This window comes from Musa acuminata, chromosome BXJ2-1 (genome assembly GCF_036884655.1).
Source record: "Musa acuminata AAA Group cultivar baxijiao chromosome BXJ2-1, Cavendish_Baxijiao_AAA, whole genome shotgun sequence".
NCBI classification, from domain to species: Eukaryota; Viridiplantae; Streptophyta; class Magnoliopsida; order Zingiberales; family Musaceae; genus Musa; species Musa acuminata.
Genome location: NC_088338.1, coordinates 14,645,224 through 14,662,024, shown reverse-complemented (window position 1 = coordinate 14,662,024; position 16,801 = coordinate 14,645,224). Strand labels below are relative to the sequence as shown.

General features: G+C 44.4%; 1 long non-coding RNA gene across 1 annotated transcript; it reads right to left on the bottom strand.

The window, feature by feature from the left end:
* Positions 1–5,828: 5,828 nt before the first annotated feature.
* On the bottom strand, positions 5,829–14,915 carry LOC135599001 (uncharacterized). Its single transcript, XR_010481788.1, has 3 exons — positions 13,272–14,915; positions 7,791–11,588; positions 5,829–6,107 (listed from the first exon to the last, which is right to left on the bottom strand). It is a non-coding gene; the product is annotated as an uncharacterized LOC135599001 (long non-coding RNA).
* Positions 14,916–16,801: the final 1,886 nt, after the last annotated feature.

The following is a 16,801-nucleotide window of genomic DNA, read 5'->3' as shown; positions in this document are numbered from 1 at the left end:
TCTCGCTGCCCTTTCACAGCCATCCATCAACCCTCCACAATCATCCAAAGCAATTCCCACAATTGCTTAAAAGATCGTCACCGAATTCCGCCACCATCTCCACCACCACGGATCATCCTTTGATCTCCCCGTGAATTGCAACAGGTTCTGGTTTCCTACCTTACTGCTGCTGCAATTAGTTATCCTTATTTGAAAATCCAAAAAAAAAAAAAATCGTTCCTATATTGCTGCATAAACTTTTCGTCACAAAGTTTTCATCTCTACGACGAAAGATATATTGCAGAATTCCAGCCGCATATCACCATCTGTTTGATCTTGCTACTGTGCTTTTTCTATCCAAATTTCTACGAAATTTTTATGACATCTTTGACACTTCTTAACAGTGGATTTCCCTTTGGTTTCATCAAAAAATTCTCAATATAAACTACTGATCCTTTATGTCCAATCTGCTGCACTTGAATTGCAGAATTCAAGCCGCATAGCACCATCTGTTTGATCTTGCTACTGTGCTTTTTCTATCCAATTTTCTACGAAATTTTTATGACATCTTTGACACTTCCTAACAGTAGATTTCCCTTTGGTTTCATCGAAAAATTCTCAATATAAACTACTGATCTTTTATGTCCAATCTGCTACACTTGAAAATCTATGCTGCAGAAAATTTCAACTGCATATCGTTGCCTTAACCCATCTATTTGCAATCTTTTTTGAATGAAATTTCTTATAGACTTCATATATCATCTTGGCTTCCATCTAAGATTGATCTATTAAGAAATTCATCTCTAAAAACGATTTTATGTTGCTGCAAATTTTCATCGTAACCCGCTGAAATTTTTCGACGATAATTCTGCAATTCCAACTTGCACCAATTTCTTTGCTGTTATACTGCCGAAATTTTCTTGATTAAATTAGATATCCTTGCTGTCATATAAACTGTGATTTTGCTATCAATTCTCTCCTCAATTCTCTTAAGTTTTTGGTGGAAATTACGTCGAGAAACCGTTGTTTCTTCGACGACAATTCTACTATTACAAGACAGCACATACTTGCTGCAACTTCCACGGATTTCTGTCAAACCTTTGCTACCATCTGCCACAGATCCAAAACTTTCATCCAGAGCCCTAAAACTCTACCAAACCACACCCTCAAACTGCACCCAAAACAGCCACAAAACAAGCCTAAACCGTAGCCTACATCCACCAATCCACCAACACTTTCGACCATCACTTCTCTCAACCTATACATGCCTTTAACCCAACAGCAAAAGAGAGATCTTAACATCATTGATTTGGGGCCATATACTATGGCATCTAAGGAGGCAATCAATGCTAAATTCGAAGCCTTGGAGGCGCGAATGGAGGATAAGATTCGGACGCTCTTTACCGAACTCAGATTGGGCCGACCACTAAGCCCGAAGAAATCATATCAAGGAGAGAGCTTTGCCCAATCACACCAAGCCCGAAGAGATGACTTCCAAGAGAGGGGAAGCTCTATGACCAACCCCAACTATCCATGCATGAGAGTGGACTTCCCTAGATGGGAAGAAGGAGACCCGATTGGTTGGATTTCGCATGCGGAGCGATATTTTCGGTACCACAAAACCGCGGATGTATCTATGGTGAAAATTGCAGCTATACATCTTGAAGGGGATGCTATTCAATGGTTTGACTGGTTTGAACATACTTATGGAGTCCTTTCATGGCGACAATTCAAAGAAGAACTGCTGATTCGCTTCAAACCAACCGATTACGAGAATATTGACAAACAACTAGCAAAGATCCGACAAACCTCCACCATTCAGGAGTACCAAACCAGGTTTGAAAGGTTATCTAATCAAAATCATGATTGGTCTCAAAAACAGCTATTGAGGACCTTCATTGAGGGCTTGAAGCCGGAGATCCGAGGAGAAGTTAAAGCGCGACAACCGTATACGCTTATGGCAGCCATCTCTTTCGCACGACATCAAGAGGAGCAATTGAACCATGAAGCTCGGAGGACTAGGGTCACTCCTCAACCAGTAATATTGAAGCCCTCAGCCCCCCCTACTGTCGACCAAGTCCCTACACCAAAGAGGTTAACAGGAGAAGAGCTTCGGGAGCGATATGCGAAGGGGTTATGTTGGCATTGTGACGAGCCGTGGAGCCGTGAGCATCGCTGCAGTAAAGGAGGACTTCTTATGATTGAACCGATAGAAGAAGAGGTCATTGAACATCCAAAAGAGAGCTTTGAATATGAAGAAGAAGATGCAGAAGAAGAGCCACAATCGACCGAAGTTACGGTACATACACTAGCTAGCTACTCAAACCCGCAAACGATGAAAATTGGAGGCCTTCTCAAACAACAACCAATCACTGTTCTCATCGACACGGGCAGTACTACTAACTTCCTAAATAGTAAGCTTGCTGTTCGGATATCATTACCTATCGAGAATCGCTGCAAGTTTGATGTTAAGGTCGCCGACGGACGGATTTTGAATTGTGATCATAGGCGCTTGCAGGAGAAACTATTGCTGCAGGACCAAGAGATAATTGCAGATTTCTTCCTTCTCCCTCTTAACAATCATGAGGCCATGCTCAGAATTAAATGGTTGACGACATTAGGTGATATTTCCTGGAATTTTATGAAACTAATTATGAAATTTTACAGTAAGGAGAAACAGGTGACATTGCACGGGAAACGTGGGGGCGACATAACAATGATTTGCACACAACAAATGGAGAATGTTTTGCATAAAGCATGCAGCGGCTTTTTGGTACAACTTGAGCAGCAAACTAAGGGAGAGCTAACAGAATTTGAAGATCCAAATCTACTTCCTTTGCTTGCTGAATTTTCAAATATATTTGACGAACCGCGCAACCTACCTCTTACCTGTCGGCATGATCATTGTATAATGATTCTTCCAGGAAAATCTTTAGCAAATGCTCAGCCATATCAGTATCCACATCTCCAGAAGGATGAAATAGAAAGGATTATAAAAGAGATGCTCGAAACAGGAGTTATTCGGCCAAGTTGCAACCTCTACTCTTCGCCGGTGCTACTTGTATGCAAGAAGGACGGAACAAGGCGAATATGTGTTGATTACCGAGCTCTCAATGGCATAATCATCAAGGACAAATACTTTATTCAAATAGTAGATGAATTGCTAGATGAAAGGGAGCACAAATCTTTACAAAGCTGGACCTTTGATCCGGGTATCATCAAATACGAGCATGCGAAGAAGACATACGGAAAACCACCTTTTGAACACACAACAACCACAATTTTTTGCTTTCTTCAACAAAAGGTGGAATATCTTGGGCATATCATATCAGAGGAAGGTGTGGCAGTGGACCCCTTCAAAATTGGAGCAATGCAAAACTGGCCGACCTCGAGAAACATAAAATTGCTACATGGCTTTCTGGGTTTAACAGGCTACTACCGTAAGTTCGTGAAAAACTATGGAAAGATCAGTGCACCACTTACTTCCTTACTAGAAAAAAATGTCTTCCAATGGTTGGACAGAGCCTCCGCTGCCTTCGACAAACTTAAGGCAGCCATGACGACGACGCCGGTGCTAACACTACCAGATTTCAACCGACCCTTCATTATTGAGGCCGACACATCTGGAGTCAGAATTGGAGCCATTCTCATGCAAGATGGTCGACCACTCGCATACACTAGCAAGGCATTATCTCCCTCCGATCAAAATATGTCAACATATGATAAGGAGATGCTCGCCATTGTGCGTGCAGCAACGAGGTGGAGATTGTACTTGATCAGGCGATACTTTCAAATCAAGACCGACCATAAAAGCCTAAAATATCTCTTGGAACAGAAGATATCTTCCCCCGAGCAGCAAAAATGGGTAACAAAACTTCTTGGATTTGATTTTGAAATAACTTACAAAAAGGGGAAAGAGAATGTTCTTGCAGATGCGCTTTCGCAGCTACCCGAGCAAGTTGAAGTTTCGACCGTTTCACTTCCGACCAGCGACTTCCTTGAGGATATTAAGATGGAATGGCAAGAAGATTCAGATACTAGTAAGATTAAAAAAAAAAATGGAGGAAGCACCAAGCCCCATGGCTCATTACAATTGGGACTCAAAAGAATTACACTATAAGGGACGCATTGTGCTTGTGACAAATTCTACTTGCATCTTCAATAGCAGATTTTGGACAAAGTTATTCTATATGCAGGGTACTAAATTGAAAAGGAGTATGACATATCACCCACAAACCAACAGCCAACCGGAAGTTTTAAACAGGTGCTTGGAGACAGCCCAAAGCCACCCACCAAATATGACTACCCAAAGAGAACTCCAGACCCAGCCAAGTGCCATTATTGATCGACGGATCGTGACTCGACGACGACGACCCACTAATGAAGTGCTAATACAGTGGGCGAACCTACCAAAAGAAGATGCCACTTGGGAGAACTATGACGACTTGAAGATCAAATTCCCAGAATTCATGAATCATCAGCCTCGAGGACAAGGCTGATTTGAAGAGGGCGGGTCTGTTAGGACTCTAGCTTGGAGAGTCCTAATTGAGAGGGACATTCATGTAAAAATGTTAGGACTCTAGCTAGGAGAGTCCTAATTGAGAGGGACATTCATGTAAAACTGTTAGGACTTTAGCTAGGAGAGTCCTAATTGAGAGGGACATTCTGTTAGGACTCTAGCTAGGAGAGTCCTAATTGAGAGGGACATTCTGTTAGGACTCTAGTTAGGAGAGTCCTAATTGAGAGGGACATTCATGTAGGAGGTTTTTTCTTAGAGAAGAATTAGGAGTTGTAAGGGAATAGGAGTCTTGAGTAGGAGTCCTATTAGGAGTTGGTTAGAAGTAAGAGTCTTAAGTAGGAGTCCTATTAGGAGTTAGGGTTTAGAAGCCCTATAAATAGCCATGTATTCCTCCTCTTTTCTCAAGCAATAGATGAATCTTTTTTGCAGCCTTTGAGCAGCAACTTGGAGGGAGGAACCCCTATAGAGTTCCAAGGAGGCCAATCCCCTAAAGAGATCAACCCCAAGTTTAGAATCTGCAAGGGTTCTAACAGAATGTCATTATGCCAATATCGCCCCGACCCTATCTCTCTTTCTTTCTTGCTTTCGCCTTTCCAAGGGGTCGGGGGGCTACTATCAGTCCGCCCGAGCGGGCTTTCGAGTTAGCGGGGCTCCCTCCAGTAATAAGGGATGGAAGGAGCGTTTCTTTTTCGTCAGCCGCTCAGAGGACTGGGGGTTCGGGGTCCGGTGGGCAGCGCGCACGATAGACAATGCAACCCCGGCTTTGGACGACGTGGAGCGCCGAGAGCTCCGAAGGCTTAAAGAAATCCTCCCATCCTCAAAAGCCATCCGGAGTATGTCCGAGGAGTGGTTGGTCGAGGCGGGTCTTAGCCCGGTGCCTCGAGGTATGCCTTAAAGAGGGTAGTGGCGGGTCCTCATGTTTTTCGGCGTTCTGACTGAGTTCGGTTTTTTCGCACAGAGATGGTGAACCTCACTGCCATGCGCGGGAGGAAGACTTCGTCGGCCGCATCATCCCATTCGCCGGCCGCGGCGAGGGTTGGTTCGAGGGAGACCCCGGTGGACGTCGAGGCCGGTCTCCCGCGGAAGAGGGCGAGGGTTTCCTCGGGGGAGGTTGTCACACCCCTAAAAATATCCATGATATTTAAAATCTTTCGTCACAACTAACCCAGGATCCAAACACACATTTGAGGTCACTAAGAAAACATTCAAATCAAAAATTTCGCTTCTATAATCTACCAATTCATATCCCTGTGCAATTCATAAACATAGCACACATCACTCGAAAATTTATACCATCTGAACCCGACTCATCAAAATAAAAACCACAATATAAGTCCACAAGTGGGGAAATCTATGCAGTCACCACAATCATCGATTTACCATAAGTTCATATCATTACACAAATTTAATTTAACATTCCAAAACCCTATACATGAGGGATCCTTTAACTTACACAAAATCCACAGGTTTAGATTCATAGTCACATTTCATTAGATGCAAGGTAGCTTATACACAACTACATATATGCTAACAAAAGTTCTGCCCAACGTCTTCTAAACTTTCCACTGCCTCAGCCCATTCTTAACATTTAAGCAAGCGATACGCTATCCTGAAAAATTTATCAACAAACGGGGTGAGCATAAAGAGCTCAGCAAGTGACTAACATATCCATATCAAAATAGTACAATTTCCAAAGAGATACAGTATCAAAACACAAAAGCAGAATATACGATTTCGTATACATAATATCATTAGGAGCAGAATCATAATTGTCCTTTTTAATCATACATATTTGGTTCCTGACAGATGGGGCATAGAGTAATTGGAGCATATCAGAAACAAAGGAAACATATCGGAGCTTATCAATGGCATATAAAATGTTCCAGAACACATCAACGATCTATGGAACATTACGAAGCAAACTCAATAGTGAATGAAGCATTTCAGAGCATATCAAACTCATATGTCGTACAGAAGCTCAAACGTCGTCCTTGACGTTGCAATCATATCATACTTATCCAGAGCACGAACAGAAATAACTCACCAAAACTCTGGATGTCACATCAAACATATAGAGGGTGTAGTGGGATCTCAGTCAGAATGTGATTCATCCATTTCTGAATGACCACCTGACAAACGTCTCCCACGTCTGGGAGCTCCATCCACCCACGTCTAGGTGAAGTCAGAGGGGGCCGGCAGAGCATCGCAGGCTCTATGCATAACTCCCTTTACCATTTCTGGCAAAGGTTCACAACTCCCTTTACCATTTCTGGCAAAGGTTCACAACTCCCTTTACCATTTCTGGCAAAGGTTCACAATATCCCACACACCAGAGTACAAGAAGGCAGTTTCAACAATAAGCAGCATATAACGGAAGCACACGCGGAACAACCAAACGTACATGTGCCTTTTCAAAACAATGATGCAAGGAACAAATCTCTCACAAAAGTATTCATTTTAGGAAAGAATTGAAAGCAAGAGTGTACAGGGATTCCAAGCAATCATAATCAGCTCAATTCCAATAAGAAGGTTAGACAAATTCAGATAATCCAAAGGAATGGAACCAAATACGCGAAATCGACCAAAGCTCGATTTCGGACAGAATTCCAGTGGCACATCAACAAATATTTTAGAGTAACAATTATGCTCCAATACCCATAATAAGGCTATGGTCGAATCATATATCAATCTATATTAAGATGGAACAGATTTCATATGAAACAGGGCTCCCAACACTGAGTTACCTCTGATTTGGTAACACAAGGTCAAAATCACAATCACTGTGTTACAGAATTTATAGGGTCGGAATCAACAGACGATAGGGTGGGCAATTTAACTCCAAAATTTTCAAACTATATGTCAAAAGAGAGAATTTCAAGTCTACTTTCAAATAAAATCAGTTTGATACAAATCAGAATTTTCAACAGGAAGTTATAGGCGTTTTAGTATCGAAAGGTCAGAAATCTGAACTCTGTTTTACAGCGTCTATAGGCTCTTTTGAAACAAATTTTTGGGTAAGTATTCGGTGTCCAAAATCTACAAAATCGGTGTCAAAAGAAACACATACGAGTCTAATTTCAAACAAAATAGTTCCTGCCTGAATTCTCATTCTATATTAAAACTTATAGCCGAAACAGTGCTTAGGGGTCAGTTTACCGAAAGACTTTCAGAATCCAATGGTTTAAGTCCAAAGAGAGATATATCAGTCTCTAAATAGAAATCTTCCAATTTATTTTGAATCAACATAAAAACAGAGTCAAATACTTATGTAGGATGGGGTTAGAACACTTGCCTTTGCAAATTTTGACCCGAAGATCCAAAGAAGGTGCCAACCCAAATCCTTCTACTTTTCCTCCGTGTCCTCTCTCTGTTTCGTTTTGTGCTCCCGTTTTCTTCCTTTCTTCGCAACTACACCACGTGTCGAACATCGAGGCACAGTCACCTGCTCTCTCTTACTCTCATTCCTTCTTTTTCTTTCCCAAACGCAGCTGTCACAGCCGCCGCCGCTGCCGCTGCCACAATCGCAGCCCCTTCCACCGCACTAACTTCCTTCCTCCCTTCTCTCGCAGACATAACTGCTGCATACGCAGTCGCTGCCGCTGCGGCCGCAATCCCGTCCACAGCCCCTTTTTCCCCCCTTTCCTTTCTTTTCTTTCCCAGCTGCAACTGCCGCAGTCGCAGTCGCAGTCGCAGCCATGGCCGCAGCCACCACAACCGCAGCCTCTTCTTCCTCTCCTTCTCTTCCAGCTGCTGCTGCCACCCCTTCTCCTCTTCCTCTCTTCTTCCTCTCCTTCCCTTTCTCTTCTCCTTCCTTTCCTTCTCTTTTTTCCCAGCTGCAACTGCTGCAGTCGCGGCCACAGCCACGACCACAACCTCTTCTTCCTCCCCTGCTCATCTTCCTCTCCTTCTTCTCTTCCAACTGCAGCTGCCATCGCCGCAGCCGCAGCCCCTTCTTTCCCTTCTCTTCTTCCTCTCCTTCCCTTCTTCCTTTCTTTTCTTCTTCTCCTCTTCTTCTTTTCCTCCCCAACGCCACACACCTCCTCGCTGCAGCCTTGCCTCTTCCTCTTCTCCTCTTCCCTTTTCCTCCCCAACGCCACACACCTCCTCTTCTTCTTCTTCTTCTTCTTCTTCCTCCCCTTCTTCCTCCCGGCGTCACACACACCCTCTCCTCTGTTTCCTCTGCAGGGAACAGAGGTATCACAACCTCTTCTCCTGCTTCCCCTTTCCTCCCCAACGCCACACACCTCCTCTTCTTCTTCTTCTTCTTCTCCTTCCTCCCCTTCTTCTTCCCGGCGTCACACACACCCTCTCCTCTGTTTCCTCTGCAGGGAACAGAGGTATCACAACCTCTTCTCCTGCTTCCCCTTCTCCTTCTCTTCCTCTTCTTCTTCTTCTGCTCTTCTCCTACACGTCACCCCACACGTCTCCTCTGTTTCCACCTGCAGGAAACAGAGGTGCTGCAGCCCTAGCTGCTGCCACCTCTCGCTCCACTCCGTCTTCCCTCTCTTTTCCCTCTTCTTCTCCTTCTCTTCTTTCTCCTCTTCCCTTTTCCCTCCCCAACGCCACGCACATCCTCTCCTCTGTTTCCACCTGCGGAAAACAGAGGTGCTGCAGCCCTAGCTGCTGCAGCTGCCTCTCTTCCTCCTCTCCATCTTCCCTCTCTTCTACTTCTTCTTTTTTTTTTTTCTCTTCTCCCTCTTCTTCCTCTCTTCTTTTCCCTCTTCTTCTCTTCTCCCTCTACTTCTCTTCTTCTTCTCCCCACGCCCCACCGCTTCTCTCTGTTTCTCGAAGAAACAGAGAGAGCGTGGGAGGCGGTGGGATAAAACCGAAGTTTTCGGTTTTCTTTATTTTCTTCTTTTTACAACTTAACAGTTTAGTCCTTGAAATTTTCATATTTACATATAGGTCCTCCGATTTATAAATAAATATTTATTAATAAGTTTCAAAAGTGAGGGATATTACACTCTCCCCTCCTTAAAAGAAAATTTAGTCCTCTAAATTGATCATAGCTCAATCGATGAAAAGATGAGGATTATGATATCTTTATTTCCTCCTCCTGCTCTTAAATAGTTTCATCAATACAATACAATTACATAGTTATCCACGAGTGACCGAAATATTCTCCTCCTTGATCCTTAATAGACGGTAACCCGACCTTCAATCAATTTCTAAAAATACTTGCGCACCCTACAGTTAATCAAGCATGTCGTTACTTCAGGAAATACTCATTTTTTTATGGTCACCTGATTCAATTGTCTATAATCATTACAAAGCCTCAATGTTCCATACATCTTTTTAACTAACACCGGAGCACCCCATGATGAAATATTAAGCCAAATAAAATCCTCATTTAATAATCCTTGTAGTTGCTTTTCCAATTCCACTTACTCAAATGATATCTTTCTGTAGAGAGGCTTAGATATTGGGATTGTCCCATGGACCAAATCAAAAGCAAGATCACATTTGGAGATAATCCAAACAAGTCATCCTGGGATACATTAGGCAAGGAGATAAATAATGTCCAATACTCTCAAAATAAAAGATCGGCTGATCAAATATGCAAAAAGTGATCATTGGTTATATACCAATCCATACTGGTATGATAAGAAGATAGCCAATCCATACCAAGTATAATATCATAACTCCAAATCTCTAGGAGAACTAAATCAGCAAAGTTCAAGTTCTCCAACAAAAATCAGACAAGAGGACCAGATTCAAGTTCGTTATCAAAGAATCTCCAATGATTGTACTTACATATAGCACATAATGTAGTGGTCTAGGTTGAATACCCAAGTGATAGGCAAAATATTCCGAATCAAATCATAGATGGGACCCATGGTCAAACAAATATTTGCATTCTTTCATAAACATATATAATACCTTTGACCACTAATTCATAAGTTTCAGAATCATATTCAGTAATAGCATACACTCTGACATGGGCTGATGATTTATGAGGCAGTGACTCTTTCTTATTGTTCAAAGGGCAGTCTTTTATTTTATGATCCAACTTTCTACAAGCAAAATAGACTCCAATCACCCGAAACACAAATTTGTTTCATAATTTAACTTATAATTCACACATGATTAAGTCTTTTATGGTGACTTCCCATTTCAAATCCAAATGCCTTGACCCTCTTGTTATTATTTTCTGATTCATTTCCAATCATATTTTTATTGGTAACTTGTCCTTATCATCTTGCCACTGATCTCCAAAAATTCTTTTCATTTTTCCCATTAATGATCAGCCTCTACATCCAATATAAGGTGGCAAAAGAAATCGTTTGATTATCAGAACAATTTTGTACATCGAATATCTTCTCTATTCGCATCATTCATTTTTCTGCCACCAATGAAATTAGGTCCACTATGCTTCTGCTGCGCCACTCTGATTCAATATCCCAAATCAATCCTTTCATTCCTCTTAATTAATCAGAAACAAATGAAATAGGAGGACCAAATGTCCTCGTCATCCCAGATTCCTAAATCATCAAAAGAACATTTTCTTTGATCAATCTCTAAATGATAGTCAATAAACCTCAAAAAAACATAATATTCTTAGTGATTCTCAAATCATGCTCTGATACCACCTCTGTCACACCCCTAAAAATATCCATGATATTTAAAATCTTTCGTCACAACTAACCCAGGATCCAAACACACATTTGAGGTCACTAAGAAAACATTCAAATCAAAAATTTCGCTTCTATAATCTACCAATTCATATCCCTGTGCAATTCATAAACATAGCACACATCACTCGAAAATTTATACCATCTGAACCCGACTCATCAAAATAAAAACCACAATATAAGTCCACAAGTGGGGAAATCTATGCAGTCACCACAATCATCGATTTACCATAAGTTCATATCATTACACAAATTTAATTTAACATTCCAAAACCCTATACATGAGGGATCCTTTAACTTACACAAAATCCACAGGTTTAGATTCATAGTCACATTTCATTAGATGCAAGGTAGCTTATACACAACTACATATATGCTAACAAAAGTTCTGCCCAACGTCTTCTAAACTTTCCACTGCCTCAGCCCATTCTTAACATTTAAGCAAGCGATACGCTATCCTGAAAAATTTATCAACAAACGGGGTGAGCATAAAGAGCTCAGCAAGTGACTAACATATCCATATCAAAATAGTACAATTTCCAAAGAGATACAGTATCAAAACACAAAAGCAGAATATACGATTTCGTATACATAATATCATTAGGAGCAGAATCATAATTGTCCTTTTTAATCATACATATTTGGTTCCTGACAGATGGGGCATAGAGTAATTGGAGCATATCAGAAACAAAGGAAACATATCGGAGCTTATCAATGGCATATAAAATGTTCCAGAACACATCAACGATCTATGGAACATTACGAAGCAAACTCAATAGTGAATGAAGCATTTCAGAGCATATCAAACTCATATGTCGTACAGAAGCTCAAACGTCGTCCTTGACGTTGCAATCATATCATACTTATCCAGAGCACGAACAGAAATAACTCACCAAAACTCTGGATGTCACATCAAACATATAGAGGGTGTAGTGGGATCTCAGTCAGAATGTGATTCATCCATTTCTGAATGACCACCTGACAAACGTCTCCCACGTCTGGGAGCTCCATCCACCCACGTCTAGGTGAAGTCAGAGGGGGCCGGCAGAGCATCGCAGGCTCTATGCATAACTCCCTTTACCATTTCTGGCAAAGGTTCACAACTCCCTTTACCATTTCTGGCAAAGGTTCACAACTCCCTTTACCATTTCTGGCAAAGGTTCACAATATCCCACACACCAGAGTACAAGAAGGCAGTTTCAACAATAAGCAGCATATAACGGAAGCACACGCGGAACAACCAAACGTACATGTGCCTTTTCAAAACAATGATGCAAGGAACAAATCTCTCACAAAAGTATTCATTTTAGGAAAGAATTGAAAGCAAGAGTGTACAGGGATTCCAAGCAATCATAATCAGCTCAATTCCAATAAGAAGGTTAGACAAATTCAGATAATCCAAAGGAATGGAACCAAATACGCGAAATCGACCAAAGCTCGATTTCGGACAGAATTCCAGTGGCACATCAACAAATATTTTAGAGTAACAATTATGCTCCAATACCCATAATAAGGCTATGGTCGAATCATATATCAATCTATATTAAGATGGAACAGATTTCATATGAAACAGGGCTCCCAACACTGAGTTACCTCTGATTTGGTAACACAAGGTCAAAATCACAATCACTGTGTTACAGAATTTATAGGGTCGGAATCAACAGACGATAGGGTGGGCAATTTAACTCCAAAATTTTCAAACTATATGTCAAAAGAGAGAATTTCAAGTCTACTTTCAAATAAAATCAGTTTGATACAAATCAGAATTTTCAACAGGAAGTTATAGGCGTTTTAGTATCGAAAGGTCAGAAATCTGAACTCTGTTTTACAGCGTCTATAGGCTCTTTTGAAACAAATTTTTGGGTAAGTATTCGGTGTCCAAAATCTACAAAATCGGTGTCAAAAGAAACACATACGAGTCTAATTTCAAACAAAATAGTTCCTGCCTGAATTCTCATTCTATATTAAAACTTATAGCCGAAACAGTGCTTAGGGGTCAGTTTACCGAAAGACTTTCAGAATCCAATGGTTTAAGTCCAAAGAGAGATATATCAGTCTCTAAATAGAAATCTTCCAATTTATTTTGAATCAACATAAAAACAGAGTCAAATACTTATGTAGGATGGGGTTAGAACACTTGCCTTTGCAAATTTTGACCCGAAGATCCAAAGAAGGTGCCAACCCAAATCCTTCTACTTTTCCTCCGTGTCCTCTCTCTGTTTCGTTTTGTGCTCCCGTTTTCTTCCTTTCTTCGCAACTACACCACGTGTCGAACATCGAGGCACAGTCACCTGCTCTCTCTTACTCTCATTCCTTCTTTTTCTTTCCCAAACGCAGCTGTCACAGCCGCCGCCGCTGCCGCTGCCACAATCGCAGCCCCTTCCACCGCACTAACTTCCTTCCTCCCTTCTCTCGCAGACATAACTGCTGCATACGCAGTCGCTGCCGCTGCGGCCGCAATCCCGTCCACAGCCCCTTTTTCCCCCCTTTCCTTTCTTTTCTTTCCCAGCTGCAACTGCCGCAGTCGCAGTCGCAGTCGCAGCCATGGCCGCAGCCACCACAACCGCAGCCTCTTCTTCCTCTCCTTCTCTTCCAGCTGCTGCTGCCACCCCTTCTCCTCTTCCTCTCTTCTTCCTCTCCTTCCCTTTCTCTTCTCCTTCCTTTCCTTCTCTTTTTTCCCAGCTGCAACTGCTGCAGTCGCGGCCACAGCCACGACCACAACCTCTTCTTCCTCCCCTGCTCATCTTCCTCTCCTTCTTCTCTTCCAACTGCAGCTGCCATCGCCGCAGCCGCAGCCCCTTCTTTCCCTTCTCTTCTTCCTCTCCTTCCCTTCTTCCTTTCTTTTCTTCTTCTCCTCTTCTTCTTTTCCTCCCCAACGCCACACACCTCCTCGCTGCAGCCTTGCCTCTTCCTCTTCTCCTCTTCCCTTTTCCTCCCCAACGCCACACACCTCCTCTTCTTCTTCTTCTTCTTCTTCTTCCTCCCCTTCTTCCTCCCGGCGTCACACACACCCTCTCCTCTGTTTCCTCTGCAGGGAACAGAGGTATCACAACCTCTTCTCCTGCTTCCCCTTTCCTCCCCAACGCCACACACCTCCTCTTCTTCTTCTTCTTCTTCTCCTTCCTCCCCTTCTTCTTCCCGGCGTCACACACACCCTCTCCTCTGTTTCCTCTGCAGGGAACAGAGGTATCACAACCTCTTCTCCTGCTTCCCCTTCTCCTTCTCTTCCTCTTCTTCTTCTTCTGCTCTTCTCCTACACGTCACCCCACACGTCTCCTCTGTTTCCACCTGCAGGAAACAGAGGTGCTGCAGCCCTAGCTGCTGCCACCTCTCGCTCCACTCCGTCTTCCCTCTCTTTTCCCTCTTCTTCTCCTTCTCTTCTTTCTCCTCTTCCCTTTTCCCTCCCCAACGCCACGCACATCCTCTCCTCTGTTTCCACCTGCGGAAAACAGAGGTGCTGCAGCCCTAGCTGCTGCAGCTGCCTCTCTTCCTCCTCTCCATCTTCCCTCTCTTCTACTTCTTCTTTTTTTTTTTTCTCTTCTCCCTCTTCTTCCTCTCTTCTTTTCCCTCTTCTTCTCTTCTCCCTCTACTTCTCTTCTTCTTCTCCCCACGCCCCACCGCTTCTCTCTGTTTCTCGAAGAAACAGAGAGAGCGTGGGAGGCGGTGGGATAAAACCGAAGTTTTCGGTTTTCTTTATTTTCTTCTTTTTACAACTTAACAGTTTAGTCCTTGAAATTTTCATATTTACATATAGGTCCTCCGATTTATAAATAAATCTTTATTAATAAGTTTCAAAAGTGAGGGATATTACAGAGGTCTCTGGAGAGGTCACGGTCCAGACGGCGGGGGCCATCACTGCGCCGGCGGGCCACGCTGGGGGGAGCCCCGGGAGATGCGAAGCGGGTACCAGTAGGGATGCCGCAGTGGAGGCTCCCCGAGGGCCCTCCGTCCGCGACCTTTGTCGTCTGCCGACCTGGAGGGAGGATGAACCCTACCAGATGCGGGTGGTGGGCAGTCTCCCACGGGGCGAGGCTTCCGATCCAATGGTGGCCCGCTGGCAGGGCCACACCCGGGGCAACCGGGTGTGGGCCGAGGGGGATTCGATCGCTGAGTTTGTCCGCGGGGGGCTTCATCCCGACATAGCTCGGGATTTGTATACGTTGCCCTCCGAGGTCCTCCTCGGCAAGTCTGCTAAGTCGCTGCTATGGGTGAGTGTTATCCCGCTCCTTTACTTACGTGTGCCCGGATAGTTTTTTGACTCGTTTGTCTGCAGGGCAATCATTACGCCACGGCGCTGATGGACCGCGTTCGTGACGCGGGGCGAGTCATCGCCGCCTTGAGTGGCCGTAACGCCGAGCTCCGGAAATAGGTGGACGAGCTCCGCGCCGGGGGGGGGGGTCCCGAGGCGGTCGCGGCGGCTGAGCAGCGCGCCGCGGATTTGGATGCGGAGGCAATGCGCCTTCGATCCGAACTTCAGGCGTTTGAGGCACGAAGTATGGAACTTCAAACGCATCTGAAGGCGTTTGTGGCCGAAGCTCGCTCGGCGCGGGCGGATTCATTGGAGTTGATCCGCCGCCTAGAAGAGGCGCGCGCCGAGGCACGGGGGGCTTCCGAGGCCCTTGACGCCGAGGTCCGTCAAAGGCCGGAAAAGGACAAGAAATTGATCGAGGACTACAAAGCTTCCTCGGGCTTTCAACTTGGCCTTGTTCGGACTAGGCGGGTCTCGTACGAATACGGGTACCGGATTGCCCTTGCCCGTTTTAAGGGGCGCTACCCTGACCTGGAGATCACGGAAGACCCCTTCGACTCCTTTCCTGAGGACATGGGTGTCGACATGCCGGAGGAGGTGCCTTTTGACGACAGCCCCGATGCACCTGAATAAGTGTTGTCGCATCTGTACTTTTCCTTTGTTTGTCTTGTCGCTTGGAAGTTTTGACATGTAATGGGTTTCTTGAATGAACACAGTCTTTTTCCCCAATTTGTCTGCTTGTGTCTTTTGATGTTGCAATACAATTCTGTCTCTTAGTCAAGTCTCTGCTCACGGGAAGAACTTTTTGAGATTTTGCGCGTTCCAAGTCCTTGGCAAGGGGCGGCCCATCATCGTCGCGAGTTGAAACGTACCGACCCTGACAACTTTGGTCACCCGGTAAGGGCCTTCTCAATTGGGAGCCAACTTACCGCGCGCTCGGGTCGGATTGCTGACCTCGGTCCTCCGGAGGACTAGGTCGCCCAGTTTGATGGGTCGGGGTCGTACCTTTCGGTTGTAGACCCTCACGACCGCTCTCTTATAAGAGAGGGGTTTTAAGTGTGCGTCGGCACGCTGCTCCTCCAGCAGGTCGAGGGCGGCTCGAAGTCCTTCGTTCGAGACTTCCTCGTCATAGCTTCCTGTCCGAAGGGTGGCAATGGCTACCTCGGGCGGAAGGACAGCTTCGGTTCCGAACGCGAGGCTGTAGGGGGATTCTCCAGTCACGGTCTTGGGAGTGGTGCATAGCGACCATAAGACGCTCGGGAGTTCGTCCGTCCAAGCCGATCGGGCAGCGGACACTCTTCTTTTGAGCCCATCTAGAATGGACCGATTGGTCACCTCTGCTAATCCGTTCGTCTGAGGGTAGGCCACCGAGCTGAACCTTAGCTGGATTTCGTGGTTCACACAGAACTCCCGAAACCTTCT